Here is a 19,616-nt window from a genome sequence, read left to right on the forward strand (position 1 = left end):
GAATATGGTTTGGGTAATTTCAATAAATGTGTACAGACTAAGTTTGAACACATTAAGATTGCTGACTTTAGTCCTAACCTAAGCAATTGCCAAAGAACACTTTGTGCATTTTTAAGGAGATCAGAAGTTGAAGGGAAAACAGAGAAGGCTCCCATTTTCAGGCAGATTCCCAAACCATTTCAGAATCAGTAAAACTATGAGATCAGAAGATATTGTATTAATAATGAAATCATGTCCATTATCACATTAGCTCCAATTGCTGGTTTACCAGACTTAATTTAAATTAATCCTTCTTTTCATCTAAACAGATGCAAGAGTTTATTTTCTGTGGTTTCCTGCAATGCTAATCTGTTTAGCTCTTTCTGTTTTTCAGTAAATGATCAGCAGCATTGTAGATTTTGACAAAATGCAATGAAGGATTAACCTTTAAGTGTCAAAGAATGCAGACTAAAAGCAAAGTCCAGAACATTTACAAAAACTTTGCGGATGCAGCGTGGATATTTCACTGATTGTGGGTTCAGCTGACTCTGATTTTCTGATAGATCTGGAGAGCAGGACCAAGCTCATTATTTAATTAGAACACATCAGATCAGTTAATTAGATCAGATCAGTTAATTAGAACACAGATCAGTTAATGGCAGCTAGAAGGCCATCAGTTTGTTCTGAATTTTTGAGAGGCACTGCCACACATTCCTATTCAGGACTGGATAAATGAACTTTAGGGAACTACTAAAAAAGCCAGACACGGACCAATACAGTCCCAGATAATCAGTTTCAAGCCAGCAGCTAAAGAAGGGTGACTGCTGGACCTCCCAGTCAAGTCACAAGCCACTAAGGTGGTACTCAAACAAAAAAAACAAAAACAAAAACCCAAACAAAACAAACAAAAAATTCAGCAGCCACACAAAATCTTCTATTTTTAATTCAATATTTTATCTGTATATAATTAAGCTACATAAGGCATCAGTGAAATTTTCTGCCTCACTTGTTATGGACCTTGTTCCTTTCCCCAGTAAAGCAGATGCCAGAGCAGTGGATTCTGTCCAACCAAGTGCCATAAACAATGGATAAGCTAAAGTGGGCTTTGTCACCAGGTAGAATTTAACAGGACAAGTAAATCAGGAACCTGGGAATCAGGGTGTGGGGCTGTGCAGCATAATGCACCAAAAATGCTGTCACACCAGGGAAGGGGGACATTTCTGAATGTGCCTCATGTCCCCAGTTCTGTGTATGGAAGAGAAATGACTTTTTAAAAAAGAAGAAATAAGGATTCAAGCCCCAAGCCTGCCATCAGAAACCATTTCAGGCACATTCTGCGCTACTTTGGAGTGATGGCAACAGAAGCAAAGGCTTCACCAGAGAAGCTGCACTTTCCAAACCTTCTCAGATCTCACTACATGTGACTGGACCTCTCTCCTACAGCTGTTTCACAAACAAAGAACAAGCAAAGCAGCATCACTATATCACCTCTGTGAGAACATGCCTGAACACCAGTGTATGTTATATCCCAATCAACACAAGTTAATTTATATTTCTATCCTGACAGAATGGCCAATACCCAACACAAACTCTTCCCCCAATTTTCTGAATCAACAACAGGATCAATACCATTCCCCATTTTAGATCAGTATTTTAGTAAGTGTTTTCACAATAAAGACACCAGTGAGTCCCAGCACAGGGACTTTTCCAGGCTCTCCCCAACTCCCAGCTGAGAGTGGCTCCAGGACACCACCCTGGCTCAAAAGGAAAGCTGCAATAACTCCTTTTGATTTGTGTAACCCACATCCACAGCTCCAAAAGCCAAATCATCCCAGCACTCAGCTATTTGTAGCTACTGAAGCAGGTGCACAGGGGAAGCTGGGATGCATTAGACCTACTAAAAATGCAGCTGATCTTTGTGCCTCCAATAAATCCATGTTAGCTGAACTCACCATGAACACACTGAACACATCACAAATAAAACACCTGCGTGTGTCTCATGGCCATTTGTCTGGAATTTCCAGCCATCCAGCATGTGGTAAAGGTGACTGCTGCTGTGTGTATTCACACTGCTCTGCTCTCAGTCAGGTTGCTGGTAATGCCCAAATCTTAGCCAAATTCTTTCTTTCCCATTCAGGCTCTATACCTGGATTTAAAATTTAGGAAAAAAGATGGGGAAAAAAGGGAAAAATAAGGATGTACTGACACAAACATGGGTATAGATTAGCCATCAGGCACCAAAAGAATGGAATAAACCCATTATTTTTCATTCAAAAGATATTAACCTTTTGAGCATCAAAATAATTTTGACCCAAGCAAACCTTCCTAATGATGTTTGCACAAGAAAATAAGGGTTTACTATATTGCTATTAGCTGGCAACTGCTGCCCTGATGAGAAAACCTTATTCAGCTTTTCCTATTGCTGAGATTTTCCTTTGCATTAAGCACAAAATGTCAGAGCTTCCAAATGCAATGTGACAACCTAGAACGTTTTACTGTAAATACAAAGATGGCCTTTTAAAATAATTACAGAACAATAAAAAAAGAGATGGAGAGAAGCAAATAAAAAAAATCTTAAAATATTCTTATGCCTAATAAAAAGATCCCATATTTCACATCAGAAGTAAGAACCTTCTGTTCCTACTGAAACCAATGGCACCACTGTTATGACCATCAATGGAATTAGAGTTCTTTGTTTTAAAATGCCAGTAGGCATCCAGCTGGTTTGCTGAAGACTGCAATACACTTCTCTTCCATGAATACAGCCATAGCTAATCTCTGATACAAATCCAAGTTTCCTGATACCCTTTCATAGTTTCTGGTCCCCCGAAGAACGGGAATTCATTGCACTGATACCAATTAGAGCACAAGGATTTCCTAAGTAACCAAAAAAAAAAAAAAAAAATTCCCAATACTTTGCACAGGATTCTAAAAGTAAGACATGTTTGTCATTACAACTTTGACCTTTTCCATATACTGCTTTTATATTGTCTCCCATCACGATCATGCCTTGACTAGAGGAATTACATTTTTACACTTTGAATACTTTCTAAGGCAATTTTAAGATTTTACCACTATTGTTAAGAGTATCAAAAACCAACTCCAGTTTCATCCCATCACTCACTCTGTGGACAATATTCATTTTCCTGAGCCTCAGCAGCAAAGGGAGACCAAAAGATCCCACCAACTTTCTGTGAACTTCATTTGAGATGAAAGAAACACGCAAGAACTCCCAATAACCTTCTGAAAATGCCACATGGGTTATGTTCCCTTCTCCTCTATTTGACAGGACATAGGCTACACTACTTTACCTACAACTGATCTGACCTCCCTAATGCTTGTTAAGAGGGACTAAAGCTGAACAATCACACTTACTGGGTGTATGATGCCCCAGCAGGTCCTCACCAACAGCCAAGTCTGCCCTTAAGCCACCTTTAACTCAAACCCTTTCACTATCTACACTGCAAGGTCTCAAATCCAGCTACACCCTGAATGACCTGAGAGTTTTCCAGCTTCTGTGATCAGCCAGTTCCCTTTCCCCTCCCATTTCCTTCCCCATCCCCTGATGGGATTCCAGTGTGCTCAAAACCTGCTCATGCCCCAGAGCCTGGGGTTAGGGGAACTCACCAGCAGTGCCCTGCAGTGATCCCTCTCTTCCCACATTCCAGCTAAGCACTACTGCCAGGAGAGACAACTCTGATCCTGGTTTACCTGCTGCAAAAGGCAGGCTACATGTTGTGATAAGGGTGGGTTAACAAGAGATTTGGCAGCTCAGAGTGGTAAAAGACAATTCTCCATGATTTCCCTAAATATTCTCCGACACAATTCTGTATGAGACAGCTTCGGTGCACAAAAACTAAACCTCTCTTCCTTCAACAAGCTCTTCTTTGAACTTGCCTCCCTTCACTTCCTTGCCCTATTTGCCTCTCATCAAGCACTGTCTTCCTGTATCTCTCACCTCCTCCCTCGTTGCTTTTAGGAACACATAAGAAACAGAAAACAAAGCCCAAGATGCACAGAACTTAGGTGAAAAGATACTTTTCCTAGAAAAGGCTTCCTGCTGCTTCTCCTTCATCATGTCTGTCCTCATCTACCTCCCCCACTTGGTTCACTGCAAGGTTGTGAGGAATGGCACTACTAAGATTATGCTCTAATTCCCAGGACCATACTCATAAAACAGAACATTTGTGATGTTAATCACTCTCTTTGAGGAAAACACCATTTCCCAGCTCAACTGGACTGGTTCACTGCTTTTTCTTTTTAATAAACAAGATCAAAATATTACAGTTATAAACCTGTTTTACTGCAAATTTCTATTTAAGAACCACGTCAAGATGCAATTGTATCCTGAAAAGAATGCAATCCTCCCTTTCTCAATCAAGATATTCAAAGAATCACTGTGCAGCTTTTCAGACTTTGCATCCAGCAGACAGGAATAAGAACATTTTGGGGGGCATTTGTTTACTTAGAAGGCAAAAAGGTTATTTAGTTTTTAAGCATTCCTAGATTCAAACAGCATCTCGCAGTGCATCAAGCTGGATGAAATGTAGTGACACCTTTTTCTTAAAACATGAATTGGGAAAAAAAATTTGAATATGTTTGTCTTCATTTTGACAATCTTTTGGAAGGCTTAACATGATTCACACATTTACAGAGTCTTGACAAGAGAAAACCAACCACTCTCATCAATTCACAGGGGAAAAAAAAAGGATAATCAGGGGCAGGGTAAAAAGAAAAGCCAAACTAGAATAGCCATTACTTATAGCAGGCAGCATGAGTGATGCTGTATATAAATCCCTTCATATTCTTCAAGGCTGTTAAACCAAATTTTGTTCAAGGATAGAAAAATAAAGGAACAGTAACTGTGACAAAACGTCAAATATTGGTATCACATTTGAAAAGTCATTAGCAAAGTCATCTATGAAACCAGTCTATGGCTACTGATTTATCTTCTGAATGAACATTTCATTCCTGTATCAAAAACCAGATTTTCTTTCTTTTTATTTGATGGTGTTGAAAACACATAGTTATCAGGCTTAAAGAAAAGCTTAAAGAAAATATACCTTATGAGAAAAGAAGAAATTACCTGATTAGTATTTGCAGAGCAGATCACAAAATCATGGGGTCACCAACCAAAGTCCACTTCCAGAGGTTTTTAAGCTAACACCCATCAGGGTTACGTTCAAGTGCCATGACGGTGCATGCACAGTGACCAGCCAGAAAACCAACTGCAAATTTACACTGTCACGGTGACAAGCCCCTGGCACTACCTTCAGAGGAGTTCCTGTGGCTAAAATCATAACAGGAGCGTAGCTGAGTAAGCAAGAGAGCTCTTAAAAAAGGTTGATTTTTGAATGCAGCACTTCCACAGTGCCAATACTGAAAGCTTTTGTAAGTGGCATGCCCTGCCATTCCGATTACTGCGAGTGCTCTGCTCAGGTATCCATGGAAACTTGAGAAATAGATGTTAAATTTGTTGGATCTGTTTGGCATCAGGGAATGGGACTAGTTGCCAGTCAGCCCAGTCTAATCACAGGTATTCTGATCCTTAATCATGGAGGAGGCATCAAGAGCCCTCAAATGATGATGAAGCTGACCAAATGATCACATTTCCCAATGACAAAAGGAGGGGGGCAAGGATGCACTGAGGAACTGTTATTTTAATGGTGCCATTATCTCTAGAGAGAGAAAAATATCTCAATCCCTGTAATAAGGAAAGAGACACACAAATATTCACTCCAACCTCACGGGGAACAGGAAAAAAAAGAAAGCATGGATACAAATGCACAGAACCTTGTAGGGACAGGTGGACATAGAGTACTCAGGACTGTAAAGCCCTTTGAAAGAAACTGCTTCAACCCCAGAGATTAGTCCTGAATAGCCCTGAGAACTAGGGAGGCATCCAGAAATGGACAAATTGAAGCTGTGTTCCCAGATCATTCCCTCTGGGCGAAGGAAGTAGCAAAGGGAGAATAATTTATCTCTGCTTCCCTCCCCAAGGAAACTAGTGCAGGTTGGGCAGGCTCCTGCAATAGGAACTGATTCTCTTCAGAGAGAGAATGTGGATTAACTCCCTCAGACGACATGGAATTGCTGTTATTGAACTACATTCACATCCACACTTTTCTGGACTCCAACTGGTAATGATTACTAGAAATCTCTCTCAATATTCCTCAGAAACTGCATCTGCAGAGCACATCCTGAGAGTGTTGAGTTAAAAGCTAAAAGCAAAATCTTCTCCAGGTCTCCCATTCTTGCAAATTTAGGTACCCTTGGAACTGATCCATGCGCTCAGAGCCTGCAAATCTGCAACAACAGAGCTCCAGATCTGGGCCAGGGAGCACCCAGTGACTCACAGGGGAGTGGAGAGCAGTGAGCCAGGGCAGGGGAGCACCAACACAGCTCACAAAGCCCCTCTGGTGTCCTTGACACACCCTCGTGCAGTCCTGGGAGAAGAACAAAGGCATTCTAGGCTTTCTGGCCACCATATTCTGAGGAGTTTCGTTTATTTATTTGCTTACTTCTTAGAAATGACTGCATTTTCCTCTTCATTTTCATGAAAACGTTTCTCAAATCCCTCTGAGACAGCCTTTGAAGGAATTTCCTGTTTTAATACTGATTACTGACACAGATCACCACTGCCATGCTAATTTTAAAACACTGCAAAGTTGCTGTTTTAATAGCAGTTCTAGCAAAATTTTAAACTTGTATTTATTTATTTTAAATGCATATCATTATCATTCTTAAAAGCATAGCACATGGGCCAGAGCTGACACATTTTGAATAATGAGAGCTATGTAAAGTCCTTTCAATATCAAAAATATGCCTGGTCACTGAGAAAAGGCAGATTGGATGTAATGGCCCAGGAGCCAGGACACTTGTCACAGGGAGGAAGATGAAGCCTGCAGATCTGTCACAGGCATTTCAAATCACCAAGGCTCAGCCTTGGCAGCAGCATTCCCTCAGTGCAACACCAACATCTGTGACCTTACAGCACCAAACAGCTGCACACTCTGCAGTGGAACATCTGTGAAGCAAGTGTACCATTTACAGCCAGGGCCCATGGACTTCAGAGCTCATCCCTGAAGCAGACTCCAAGCCCTCCTGGCACCCCTCTCACCACTGCAGAAACACCAACCTGATGCAACCTGGAGCTTCACTCATCCTTCTTTTCAACCAGCCAGGCTGTTTAATAGAAACATGATAAGTGCCACATAAAAGCTGAGTAATTATGTAAGAAATCGTCAATGGATGGACAAGATTGCACTAAAGCTGCATAAAGAAAATATCAACAGCTAGTTCACTTAAGGAAAACAAAAAAAAAAAAGGAACAGATGCAAACTCCCCAAAAAGGTCATGCTGCTTCAAACCAAATTAAGGTCATGACTGTTCTCATCCTCCTAATGGAAAGTAGCATTGTTTGCGTGCATTGTTTTTATTCCTTTCACATTTTCCATTATCATTTACTGGGAGCCAGCACAGCTTTTTTAAAATCCAAAAAGGCAATTTGCTTCTCCACAATACCTACAGACTAAAACAGCCACAGGGAGAAGTTTCTAAAACCATAACTGGTATGCTCTTTGAAGTCAAATACTTGTGAAATCCCATCTGACACATCGTCAAAAGGCAGAACCAATTCAGGTACAGAAAACTGACACAATGGGATCTTTAAATATTATTGTTTTAAAGTAAAAAGTATATTCTTAAGATTTTCTTAAGAAAGGGATGGTTGCTTTGTACATTTATAGAGAGAACAGGTGAAATCATAGTAGAGGGGAGCAAAAAGGAATTAATCCCCTGGAACAGCTTAGAAGAATAAGTAACTGGAAATTTTAAAATATATGACCAGATCTGTAACTTTAAAAGGAAAAAAAGAAAAGAAATCCAGACTTAATTGCAATAGCAGATATGACGTCCAGAAGGGGCCTAAAAAATTTCAACAGCATTGCCATGAAAGTGGGAGAAGATGGCCATGGCAGGTCACATCAACCCAACCAACAAGAGAAGCATTTGGCAGAAAAAAAGCCCAAGATGAGACACCAGTCAAGTCCCATATAACCCCAACCACCAGTGACACAGATAGAAAACAAAACATATCCTAAACCCTGACATGCTCATGAAGGGATCAGGTCTTTTATAGCTGAGGAAGCATTCTGGCCTCCCAGAGGCTGCTCTAACTTGAGCTGACATCCAGGGCTGCAGCATCCTCCTCCAGCTCCTGGTGACAGTTGCATTTGTCAGAAACCCTGGTCACTCCCTGTGGACCAGGATAAAGCCCCTTTACCAGAAATGCATCAGCTGAAAATGCCTCTGGACAGAACAGACCTCTTGGGGCCTCTCTACAGCTCACTGAAGCTTTGGAGAGACTTTGCAGGGACAGAGCAGGGCAGATCTGTTGAACACCATGGGAGTGAGCTAAACATTCAGGCTGAAAGCTTACAGGGTGCCTGTCATGAAGGAAAACTTGTCAGCTCAACCAGCATTAGCCAATTACAAGCCAAAGGCTTGAAAAATGCCAACAATCAGTATAATTAGAAGCTTTACATGCAGTAGCTCCTGGGTATGAACAATTTCACTAAGCAAGCTGCAGATACCGCAGTGCTGTGCTAAGTGGAGCTATAAAGATGATGGGCAGGCACTGCATACAGCACTCAGCTATTTTACATACAGACACTTCTTTTACGCATTGTACTGTGCTGCAAGAAGCGGCTGCAGCTTCAATACTGTCAATATAACACACACTAAATCACACTTTATCCCTCAAGCCTTTTTTTCCCCTGACAGCCCTCGCATTCCAGCGCACGGAAAGAAGATAAAGATTTCTGGCATCACAAATCATTGCTTTACTACCTGGTCTTCTGTCTTCTAACCAAATCCCTCCTGCACAGATTCTCCCCGTGTCACAAGTTACTTCATTTCAGTATTGCACTGCACCAACCTTGCAACCTGGCAGGAAACAAAACGTGATACCCTGTCATCTGAAAGACAAATGAATCTGTCAGTCTATTCTTCCCTTTGTCAGCTACATGCTAGAAAATTGTTACAGCTTACTTCAAACCAGGCATTAGAGACTTCATTTAGGAAGCACTGAGAGAACATTTAGATGCAGGGAGGTGGAAGAGCCCAGTGGAGCATCCTGAAGATTCGACTAGTTTCTAAGTAGTGTTTTCTGGTTTAGTTTGGGGTTTTTTAATGGACACTTTACAACTCTTTTATTCCACTTACACTGAAATTAAGCTATGTCATTCAAAATGTTCCTCAAATCCTACTATAATCAAACTTAAACTTTTAAGTTTCCCCATACATTTCTGCCAGCACCGTTGGCTCAGCATTGCAGTTTCTTCAAGCCTTTGCAGCATATAGTGAGGAAGAAGGCATGGAGAGATCGAACGAAATCAGGCTGAGTCTGCATTTCCCTTAGGGTTATTCACCCATATCATTTGTATCCTAGGAACCCTCTTCCCTCCCCCAGCTCCCTTCCCACACAAGGAGAGCCCGCCCCGTCCTGCAAAGGCTGTGTTGTTTCTATAGGGCAGGGTAACCCCAAACGCATCAAACCCACAGCATCCTTGTTTCGGGCAAAACAAGATTCAGCTCAGCTCGAGTCAAGTCTGCACAATCGAAGACATGTGGCCCCCTTAACGTGGTAAAACGGCACCGGTGGGGGTTTCCCCACCCCTACACCTCGCTGGGAGCTCCCCGGTCCCCGGGGCTGCGCCAGGATGCTCAGGCGCTCAGCCAGACAGCGCCGTCTCTCCCACCCGGCTGCCAGGTCTTTCTTTTCCAGCGCATCAGGCTTCTCGCTATACAGGGAGGCTGCCTCTATGTCAGCAGCAGCAGCCCCTAAGCTCCAGTCCGAGCCCTCCTCCCTCTGGCCGCTGCCGGGAAAGGGAGAGACCCCGACCCGCGGGGAGGACGGAGCCACAAAGGCCCGTCCGGCGGGGATGCCGCGCCCGCCGCAGCGCCCGGCGCCGGGCAGGGCGCCCGCCCCGCCTCGCCGCCGCCCGGCCGTGCCGCCGCATTGTTTTGTCACCTGGGTCCCCCCGCGGTGCGGCACCGGCTCCCCGGGGACCGCACGTGGAGCGGCGGCGGCGCTGCCCGGCGGGCGGGGGCTCCGCACCGAGCCGCCGCCTCCCGCCGCCGCCGCCGGCCCTGCCCGCGGGGCATCCCCGGAGCCGGGCACCGCGGGGCCCCGGCCCGGCCCGGCCCTGCCCCGCCTGCGCGGCCGCAGCCGGGACATTGTCCGCCGCCTCCCGCCTCCCCCTGCTCCGGACGGGGCTCCCTCCGGCTCCAGACCGGTTTCCCCCCCATGAGCCGCGGCCGCCCCGCCGCCGGCAGCGCTCCTGCATTGCGGCGGGGCCCCCTCACCTGCGGCACCGCTCTCCGCCTCCGGCATGGCCCGCTCCCGCCGCGCTCGCCGGGGCACGGGCCGGCGGCGGAGCTGCGCTGCCCACCCCGGGGGAGGCTCCGCTGCCTGTGTAGTCCCCGCCCCGCTGCGCCTTCCTGCGGCCGGTGCGGAGCCGAGGGGAAGAGGCTGCGCGCCCGGCCCGGCGCTGACGGGCTCCCCGCGCCGGCTGCGGGGCTGCGCCGCCCCTCCCCGCCCGCTCCGCAGCCGCACAAGGACGGCACCGGCGGGGGGGCCGCCTGCGAGGGGCGGCCCGGCCCCAGATGCGGATTTCACGGCCACCGAAGCGGAAAGCCCTCCGCGGTGACAGCCATAGAAAGAGACCCCTGTCTGTGGCCGGAGGTGACATCCCGGCTCAGCCCCGTGCGCCGGGAAAGGGTGCGGGAGTCCTGCAGAGACGGAGCGTGAGAAGGCTGCGGAGGTTACCCCAGCTGCTGCCCCGGTTGTAGGGGTGTAGGTACAGCTAACTCGGACAGGCAGAAATCATGGACGGGTCCCCTGACATCGTGTCCTATGGGGTGGCTCGTGCGGCATGGGATTCTTTGTATTTGTCTTCACAGTGAACTCTGCCAGATGGTTCTGTAGTGCTGTCAGGCCATGAACTCCTTATTTCCACTGATTTTTAGCTACTTGTCTCCAGGACCTGGGAGAGAGACACCCCTACTGTCACTTGATCCATGACGAAGTTTAGGAGTTTTCCGAACTAAGTAAGAAGCCATTGCAAACACAAGAGAATAAACACAAGGCTGGTGTCCTCCCATGAACAATCCTGAAGCCAGAAAAGGTTTTTTATCTTATCCACCCGTGCTTCATGGTGTAATTCCCCTTTACTCTGCAGCCTCAGCAGCATTCATCTTTTGAAAGCAGTGCTAATATTTCACGTGAAATAAATTAGGGCATTCACTCCAAGCACAGCCTCGGTCCTTGCTGACTCCTGAGCTCAGAAGGTCACTGATATTCACGACAGTGTAAAATCCACCCAAAATTCTCCCAAGACCCCTTACCAATGCTTTTGCTCACACAAGGTGTGGGATCTCTGTGAAACCCCTGAGGAACAGGGAATTCTGAAGCAAAGCCCCCGGCACTGCAGTTGCCTCTCAGCACCTCCCTCTATTTGTTCCCTGGTTTCTTGCTCTCATGGCATTTGCTCTGCTCCCTGTGAGCTTTATTGCCTCTGAGGACTGAAGGTGTGGCACAGAAATCCAAGTTAAAGCAGTAAATACCTTCACATCTGCACACCTGACTCATCTCAAAACAAGCCTTCACCCACCCTGCACACACTTTAAAAGACTGTCTCATCCTGAAATCCATTGTCTCATCCAGGGAAAATGCAGAACTCGTTTCTCCCGCCACCCAAAATCAGCTGCACAAAGGGATTTTCTAAACTGTTGAGGAGGAGAGAGGGAAGGAGCACGCTGGGATGGGGGACAGCATCCCATTCCTCTGCTCACAGGGGAGAAACCTGTTCTTGGGGACACTCGGTAACTCACACAATTTCCAAAGGCAAGGACAGCGTGCAGTGGCACAGCGGGCACTGGAATTGCGGCTTCCTGCTCTTCCCTCAGCTCCATGCCAGGCAACAAAGGGGAACATCTGGCCAAGAGTCAGCTTTAATTACCTATTCAGAGTCAGACTGAATATTTATGCTGCCATTAAACAGCCTCGGAAATAAGAGACCAAACAACTCTAATACTTGGTTTCCTGACAAGAGACTTAAATAGCAGAAACTTTTGCTTCAGATTAAATGCACTTCAATAGCAATTAATGGTAGGCTTTAAACATGTATTGAGGTAATTAACAAAGGCAGAGGAAAAGAAAAGAAGAAACCAAGGAACTCGTAAACACATATCCAAATCATATACTTTGTGGGGGAAAAAAAAAATGTAGTACTCAGGCTAGTTTTTTGTGATCCCTCAAGCAACAAGACAACACACAAAAATAGCATTTACTGGGTACAGACATCTTTCCGAGTGTCACAGCAGTGACTACATTATTCAATATCAAGCCAGGTTGCCTAAGTTACACACTCAGCTGTAGGTGTTTTGAATAATGCAGAAGGAGAATATTTGAAGGCATGTGACTGACTGCTAGTTTCAGAAATTAGACCCTTTTCCAGAAAGCTTAGTATGTCCTTTTAAAACTTAATGAGAGGAACCACATTAAAAAAAAAAAAAAAAAAGCATTTGAAGTAAAATTAGATTCTCAATCTGAAATATAAAATTAAGAACTAATGCCTCTTTAATTTTGTTTTATAAAAGCAAAAAAGCATAGAAAAATAAATTATAGAACAATAAAATACAGCCTTTTTTTTCTCTTGTAATCTCTCCTGGAAATGAAAGAAAAAGTACATTTCATGTGAAAGAAAAACACTTTTTGAAAAGGTCACCATCTCAAGTGACCCTGCCCTGGGGCTGAAGAGGCTTCATTTTTGTTACTTACTCCGTAGGAAATTTGTCATTCTTATGGTCATTTTGCAAGGTTGTTTGGAATCTGTGATTTTAAAGGTTATCTTATAAGCATAACAGAAAATGAGTCAAAACATAGTGATCAAAATGTAAAAATGGATGGTCAAACTTTGAAAAGGATGCCATGAGTAGTCATCTACATCCTCTGAACACCTGTACTTACAGACACCTTAGTTGTCCCTTGCACAAGAGTCAATTTTTGTGTGGGTCTGGAAAGAGTTTCTTTCCTTCTCAGGAAGCTGACATCAGCTGGCATAGTACACTGCAGGGGAGTAGCAGCAGAAAGGAAGAACCTTTTTTTCACCCTGAAACATCAAAGTGGCTTTGTGTCAGACAACCAAGGCACCCATCAGTGTTCAACTCAAGCACCAACTCAGTTGTTGTGGTGTTACTCTGACCATGGAGAAAAGCAAGATTTCTGCAGAAGCTTGGGGCAATGTCTGCTGTTAATTCCCTCTTGTATCTGCTTGGGAATGAACACCTCTCAGCAGCAATCAAGAAGTGATTTAATACACTGCACTCTTTGGCTGCAGCCTAGGCGATCCCCAGAAAGCTGCAGCCTCAGTCCATTCCATTCATCACACAAAGGGTTCAGATACACTGGCATAAACTGACAGTACAAGACAAATAGCTGCTTAACCTAGCCCCGATTTTAGCAGAGCTACCACATGCATGTTATCCATTAGCATCAATAAAAATTTCATGAGAGAACTGGAGATCAGCACAGTGTCCTCTCAGGGCCATTCCCACACGTGGTAAGAGCTGCACAAAACTGAGTCTGGTCAGTGAAAAGAGCTGGGTGCTTCTCACTCCTGAGCACCAGAGTCCAAGTGAGGCACTGATGGGGTAGCACTGAGAATCAGTGAGCTGGAAACATCAGGCAAAGAGATCTGGAAGAAATAGAGTTATTTGAATATTGTTTTCAATGCACCTGGCAACAAGATGTCCAGACATTATCACAGACACAGAAACCAGTGAGCCACTGAAGCCCAACACCCAGTGCAGAACTGGCACCAGGGAGAGTTGAATCTTCAAATAAACTACACCACATTTAAAACAAAAGAATACAAGGCAGGTAAGCATGTCTTGCATGTTGGTAACTCAGGAGCCCCTCATCAAGCACTGTGTTCATCTGCTCAATTAAAATTCCTAGAGTAATGGCTTCTGACTTCAAAATTTCCTCTTATGTAGTTTCTGGAGTGTCACTAAACATACAATACCTGGTTTTTGTTTGTCACCTGTGTAACTGTTATTGCAGTCTCCTCCTTCATTCCAGCTGTTCAATTTTTCAACTTTACAGCACTTTAACCTCTTCAATTCTGCTTATCCCTGGGATAAAAACTTAGAAATTATTTTTATTACAGAGCCAACTGGCAATCTGTTTCCCTAGATGCAATTTTATCTTCCCCCTCCCTAAAACCAGCCTTTTATTTTAATACTCAAGAAATCTCTATAAAGATGAAAAGAACGAAAAACTCTTCATCGCTGTCACAGCCTTTCAATAAAATAACTTATTGTGCACTGAGGAACATGAAGGCTTTCTTCAAAAGGAACAGGTTATATAATTTTCACCTGTCTTTTATACATTTCTCATTCCCAGTATCCCAACATCTGTTGGAAATGTATCACTCTGGAAACACTGCCTGCAAATAATTCTCCTGCATTTCTCAGCAGGATGGTTTTCCAGGAAAACTGCTGGGCTGGAGACACTGAAAGTGTGTTGAGTGTGTTGTGCTCACAGATCTCTGGTTCACTTACTTATCTCAAAAGTACTTTCAAGTGTGACAGTTCTCACACTGTCTGGGTGTGACCAGCACTCCCAAAATATAAATGTTCTATAGTCTTCTTGTGGACCCAGTGGTCTTTGGTAGCTGCTGTGTGCACAGAACTAAAAGGTAAGTTCATTCCCAAAAATCTCCACTCCTACTGTGTGTCCTGAACACCATTTTTTCCTTAAATTCATTACCCTTCCTCTATCTTGGATATATTAAAGCAAAAAAAAAAAAAAAAAAACAACCAAACCCCAAAACCAAAAAACCAACCAAACCCACACAAACCTCAAACAAACAAACAAAATCCCAGAAGAAACAGATTTATTATATAACAACATTGTCACTCCATCACTACTCTCCAAACATGCACCCATCCATATAAAGTAAAAAATGCTGTTCTGTCAAGGCATTTTTAAAATATCAGCCAGATTGTGCATCCATATTGGCTTGTTTCACCACTCATTCCTCATCACTCTGAAAGAAGCAAAGCTCTAAAAGCATCAAACAATTAATTTAGTTTTGTGACATGGCTCTTCTGAACATGTACACTGATTAAGTTAGTGATGAGCACGTTGGCTCCCACTGAAGTCAGTAAAAGTGGCAGATGGCTCAGCCACCTCTAAAACCAAGGAACTACAGAAAATTATCTGCAAAATTATCTGCCTACTTTATGTCTTATTTCTCTGTCCCAGAGAAAGCTGTACCCCTCGGGAGGCAAGTTTAGGTAGCATTGTTCACACCCTTGCTTTGCAAACTGCTTCACTGAGTTATACAGCATTAGTAAAATTGGAGGGCTATTTCTGAAATAACCCTGAGTTATGAGTTCTGTCCCTTAAAAATATCCTGCAGCAGCTCAAGAATACAAAATTTATTTTGTATTGCCAATGTAAAGGAGAAAGGACTTGGAAAGTTACCAGACTCATCAAGGGACAAGGGAGTCCATTCTGTCACTGTGCACTTGTGACAGATAAAAATGTCATCACAGAAATGCACAGAATATATGAGAGCTACCAGCATCCTTCCTAACTGCTTCCTGAAGCTGCTGAAAGAAAAGGCAGCATGCGGAAAGACAAGCAACACATGATTGACATGATACCCAGAACAAATGGAATCCAAGGGGAAAATCTGAATCCAGAATTATATGTAATCTCCACAGATTGATTGCTCATAAACAGACATCTGGTCTTATGTCGGGACATATCAGCTTCATGGTTTTGGGGATTTTTCCCTAAGGTGTTTGAGAAATTGTGTGGAGAATATCCAAACCTAATAAAAATGTCACCCAGATCCTCCAGATTTGTAAATAAACTGGAAAAGTGGGAACTGGGATACACGTCATGTTTCATCCATCTCACCCTCTGTCTAGGGGGTAGAAGAGATCCCACTGAGACACACACACACAGAGGAATGAAAGAACTTTAAAGGCTTTAAAGGCCAGCTGCAGAAATGGAGGTGAGCAAAGTCATGGAGTAAATGAGAAATAACACCAGAAGCTGCTTGCAGTACACAGAGGCATCTGTGGCTCCACCTAAGGCTGGACAAACTGATTACTGGAGTAAATCCTAAGGAATTCCACTGACCTCCAGCTTCCTTCTGACATTTAAATGCAGTAGGGACATTTTAGATTTTGCAGGGAAATGACAAATAAGAAAGAACCCTCTGTCTCTTAAGAAGTGCCTGGTAAATATTGATTTTTTTATCATTAAAAAATATTTTGTTAGGTTTTACAACCTTTAACATTTCATATATATGATCATCTATATGAATATTATATATTTTGAATTTTACTTCCAAGAATATTATTAAAAATAAAAGGCTAAGCTCTTGCAACAGATGTTTTACAAAATATGTCTTAGGAATGCTCATGAAATATAAATCAGCAGATATAAGTGATGTTGGATATTTTCAGAGCATAACTTCTTTTAAAAAATATTTGGTAGAATAATAAATTTAGAACATCAAATGGTACTATTTATTCAGTCATGGGCAAAAATAGCACAGTAAATCACACACAGGAAGGAAAAATAAAAATGCTTCTAGACATAGTAGAGATAGATATTTTAACATGAATCTACTGGTAGATGTATGTTATTACAAAACATTTCAGAAAATTCTGGTAACTAACATATTTGTAAAAATTAAAAGGCCAAATCATCAGTCAGCCACCACTGTGAGTCATTTATTTACTCCTGGGGTAAAATGAATGGTGTCACGAGCATCACTGACACTTTCTCAAAATCTTGATGTGCTGCTCCTCTCTGCACATTCTCTTTTCATGCCACATAGTTCTATTTTTGGACTCTTTAATGAGGGCATGCACATATAAATGGACTATATCCCAAACATCCCAAAGTAACCAAGTGAGGTTTTCCACTCAGTGTCTAATTTATCTCACCACAGGTTGCACAGACCTATGATAATTTATTTCCTCCCCAATCACCGAAGGCAAGGAAATCCCATAAAATTATACCATTCTATCACTTGTTTTAAAATCTCCCTGGGGAAAGACATCAATACCATTTTTTTTTTACAATTTCTAAGCATGGAGTCTAGTGTGCTAAAATAAAGGCTATGAATCAATAAGTTGTGTTATTCCTGCAAAGATGAGGGAATGCCATGAGTGGTAGCAAGTAAGTAAAAAGTCAAATTAAATAATAAGTAACATCCAACAGTCATCTAACAAAGACATGACTATTTTTAGGAAAAGTAGTTCATCTTACAAGATTAGCATCGCTGCTAATATATCCAATATATCTAGCTTCTATAAATGAATACTGAATTAATTACAACAGCTGTATAAAAAATGGAAGCAAAAATAAGCCATTTCCTGTATTTACACAAATGTAAACGAGAATACAATTTGTCTCTGACTTCAGAATTCAGTAATTAAAAAAAAATAACAGAGCTCTACTGCCTTAAAATGGCCTTGTAATCAGAAACCATGATTCAAATCTTGCTTTGGTGAAGCATAAAGCTGGGAGTTGGAGAAGTTCTTTATTTTTTCATTCTCATTTAATTACAACAAACTGCATCAAAATGTTTAAACTGGCACATACAATGCAAGTAACGTCCTTCCTCCTATTAAATATGTTGGATTTGCTTGAGATATTTTCAATAATGATTTATTATTTTATTCTTCTTTTCCAGCAGAAAATAATGTTGTTGACATTCCTCTAAGTATTTAGCCTAAATTATTACTAAACTGCTCAGGTCTGGTAATTCAATAAACCAAGAACTTGTTCAGGAGAAAAACTAATACTTGTTTAAATGTTGTCACTTTCTTAAACTTAACTACCAGAAAAATTATGCTTTAATTCCATGAAGAAACATAATGAAATCATATTAATTTGCTTTTTCATTAATGAAAGAAGAATCCCATAACATTAACCCCATTAGTTGCAATAAAAGATCTGGTTTTTATTTCTTGGTGAATATTTCTATTTAGAAAAAACACAGATTATTATTTTACTACTCTGTGTAAGCATGTGTGCCTTATAAAGCCAGGATTTTCACTGAGCACAGGAATACTGCAGGCCTTTTTGTACTTGAGACATGAGGGCAAACCTCGGTTACAGCCTTTTCCTCTGGATTCAAAGTCTTTTTAAATCAATGGAAAATCTCCCAGTGTTTTGTTTTTTTTCAAATTTGTTGATGTTAATAATTTTAAATCAGGTTAGGTGATAGCTGCCTTGGTGCCTGGGAACTGCATAACAGAGGGTGTAATGCATGCTGATGTTTTCATGCAGATATTCTACAGCCAGCACATCCCTCACCTGTGCTGTTTCACAGGAGCTGGCTGTACATCCCGCAATGGCTGTCACAGAGTTTGGATTCAGGCTTTTTAAGAAGGCTGCTACGTATTCGGAATTTGGATTTTCAAACACAGGGACAGGTTGTGCTGAAAAGGAGACTGGATTGCTTTCAGAATCCTGCAACACCAGCAGATCTCAGGAAGAACATCAGGAAACCCAGACAGAGGAAATGCACTGAGATCAATGCAGTCACACCTCAGGTGATCTTTGACCATCCAAGATCTCCTGCCTTTGAAACACAGGGCAATGAAAGTAAATGTAGGGGCTTCTTTAAATCTGTTCTGCAAAAAGTATCTGTCATATGGGCAGGGTGCAGGCACAACAAAAAAGCCATCACTACAGGAACCTGCATTTGGTTTATTTAGAATGGCAGCATAACATTTCTTATAAAAAGAAATGCTTGACAGTGTTTATAAATAGTGAAATGGGTGTAAAAATACTCTTCAAATCTATTTGACATCTCTCTTCCAAAGGACTATATTTTTGGCTGAGTTGTATTTTCAGTCTTTTGCCTTAAGCTTGCATATGACTGCTCTGTTATTTAGAAAGTAGTGACCTTCTTTTATTAATATAAAGAATGGGCAATTTTAAATTGAAATGTACAAAACTACTGCAAATAAATTATAATTTAGTGCAGTGTTCAATGCAGAAGTAGTCCTCCTCCTGGAATAGCCTTCTTCCAAAGAAATGGAAAAGAAACAGTCAGAGCCGACAAGTTTAAATCATATCAAGTGGTTCACTGACATAATTCTGGTGCTAGCATAAAAGTAGGCCTTCAGATTGCATGACTTAAACAAAAATGGGTAGTAAACAAAAAAATAACTATGAAAGTACTGCTGAAGAAACAGAAGGAGCACACGGTGAGGAATTTACAGCGAGGAGTCATGGCCTGGAGAAGAATAAGCATGAGGAGATAAGAATAGTATTTTTGAAAACAAGGTCATTGCAGAAAAGGTTTCAGATTCCAGACTATGTTTATAGCCTTTGGTGTCAAGCTGCCTAAAAACAGATTCAGAAGGACTGACTTTGTAAAAGTAAATTTTCTCTGTCATCTTTTTTCTCACCCGGGGTGCTATCTGTCAAGGCCTGTAAACCTCACTGTAAATAGATTATGTTAATGAGACATGAAATAATGTATATGGCTACAGGGAAAAATAGGGTGCTTGTATCAAATACATTTTCC

At 42.3% G+C, this 19,616-nt stretch overlaps 1 protein-coding gene across 4 annotated transcripts in view; it reads right to left on the reverse strand.

Annotated features, from left to right (window-relative positions):
* HSPA12A (heat shock protein family A (Hsp70) member 12A) overlaps positions 1-19,616 on the reverse strand; it is an 82,285-nt gene that overhangs the window by 42,448 nt on the left and 20,221 nt on the right. Inside the window, exons 1-2 of one of the 4 annotated variants that reach the window (XM_038140656.1) lie at positions 10,348-10,566; positions 8,830-8,925 (exon numbers count right to left, since the gene is read on the reverse strand). The exons of 1 other annotated variant lie outside the window; for it this stretch is intronic. The gene's annotated coding sequence lies outside the window, so the exon portion shown is untranslated. Of the gene's footprint in view, positions 1-8,829; positions 8,926-10,347; positions 10,567-19,616 lie in introns of those variants that run through there. 2 more of the 4 variants (XM_038140654.1, XM_038140653.1) reach the window with 2 other exon arrangements.

Source organism: Motacilla alba, chromosome 6, assembly GCF_015832195.1.
Source record: "Motacilla alba alba isolate MOTALB_02 chromosome 6, Motacilla_alba_V1.0_pri, whole genome shotgun sequence".
Lineage (NCBI taxonomy): Eukaryota > Metazoa > Chordata > Aves > Passeriformes > Motacillidae > Motacilla > Motacilla alba.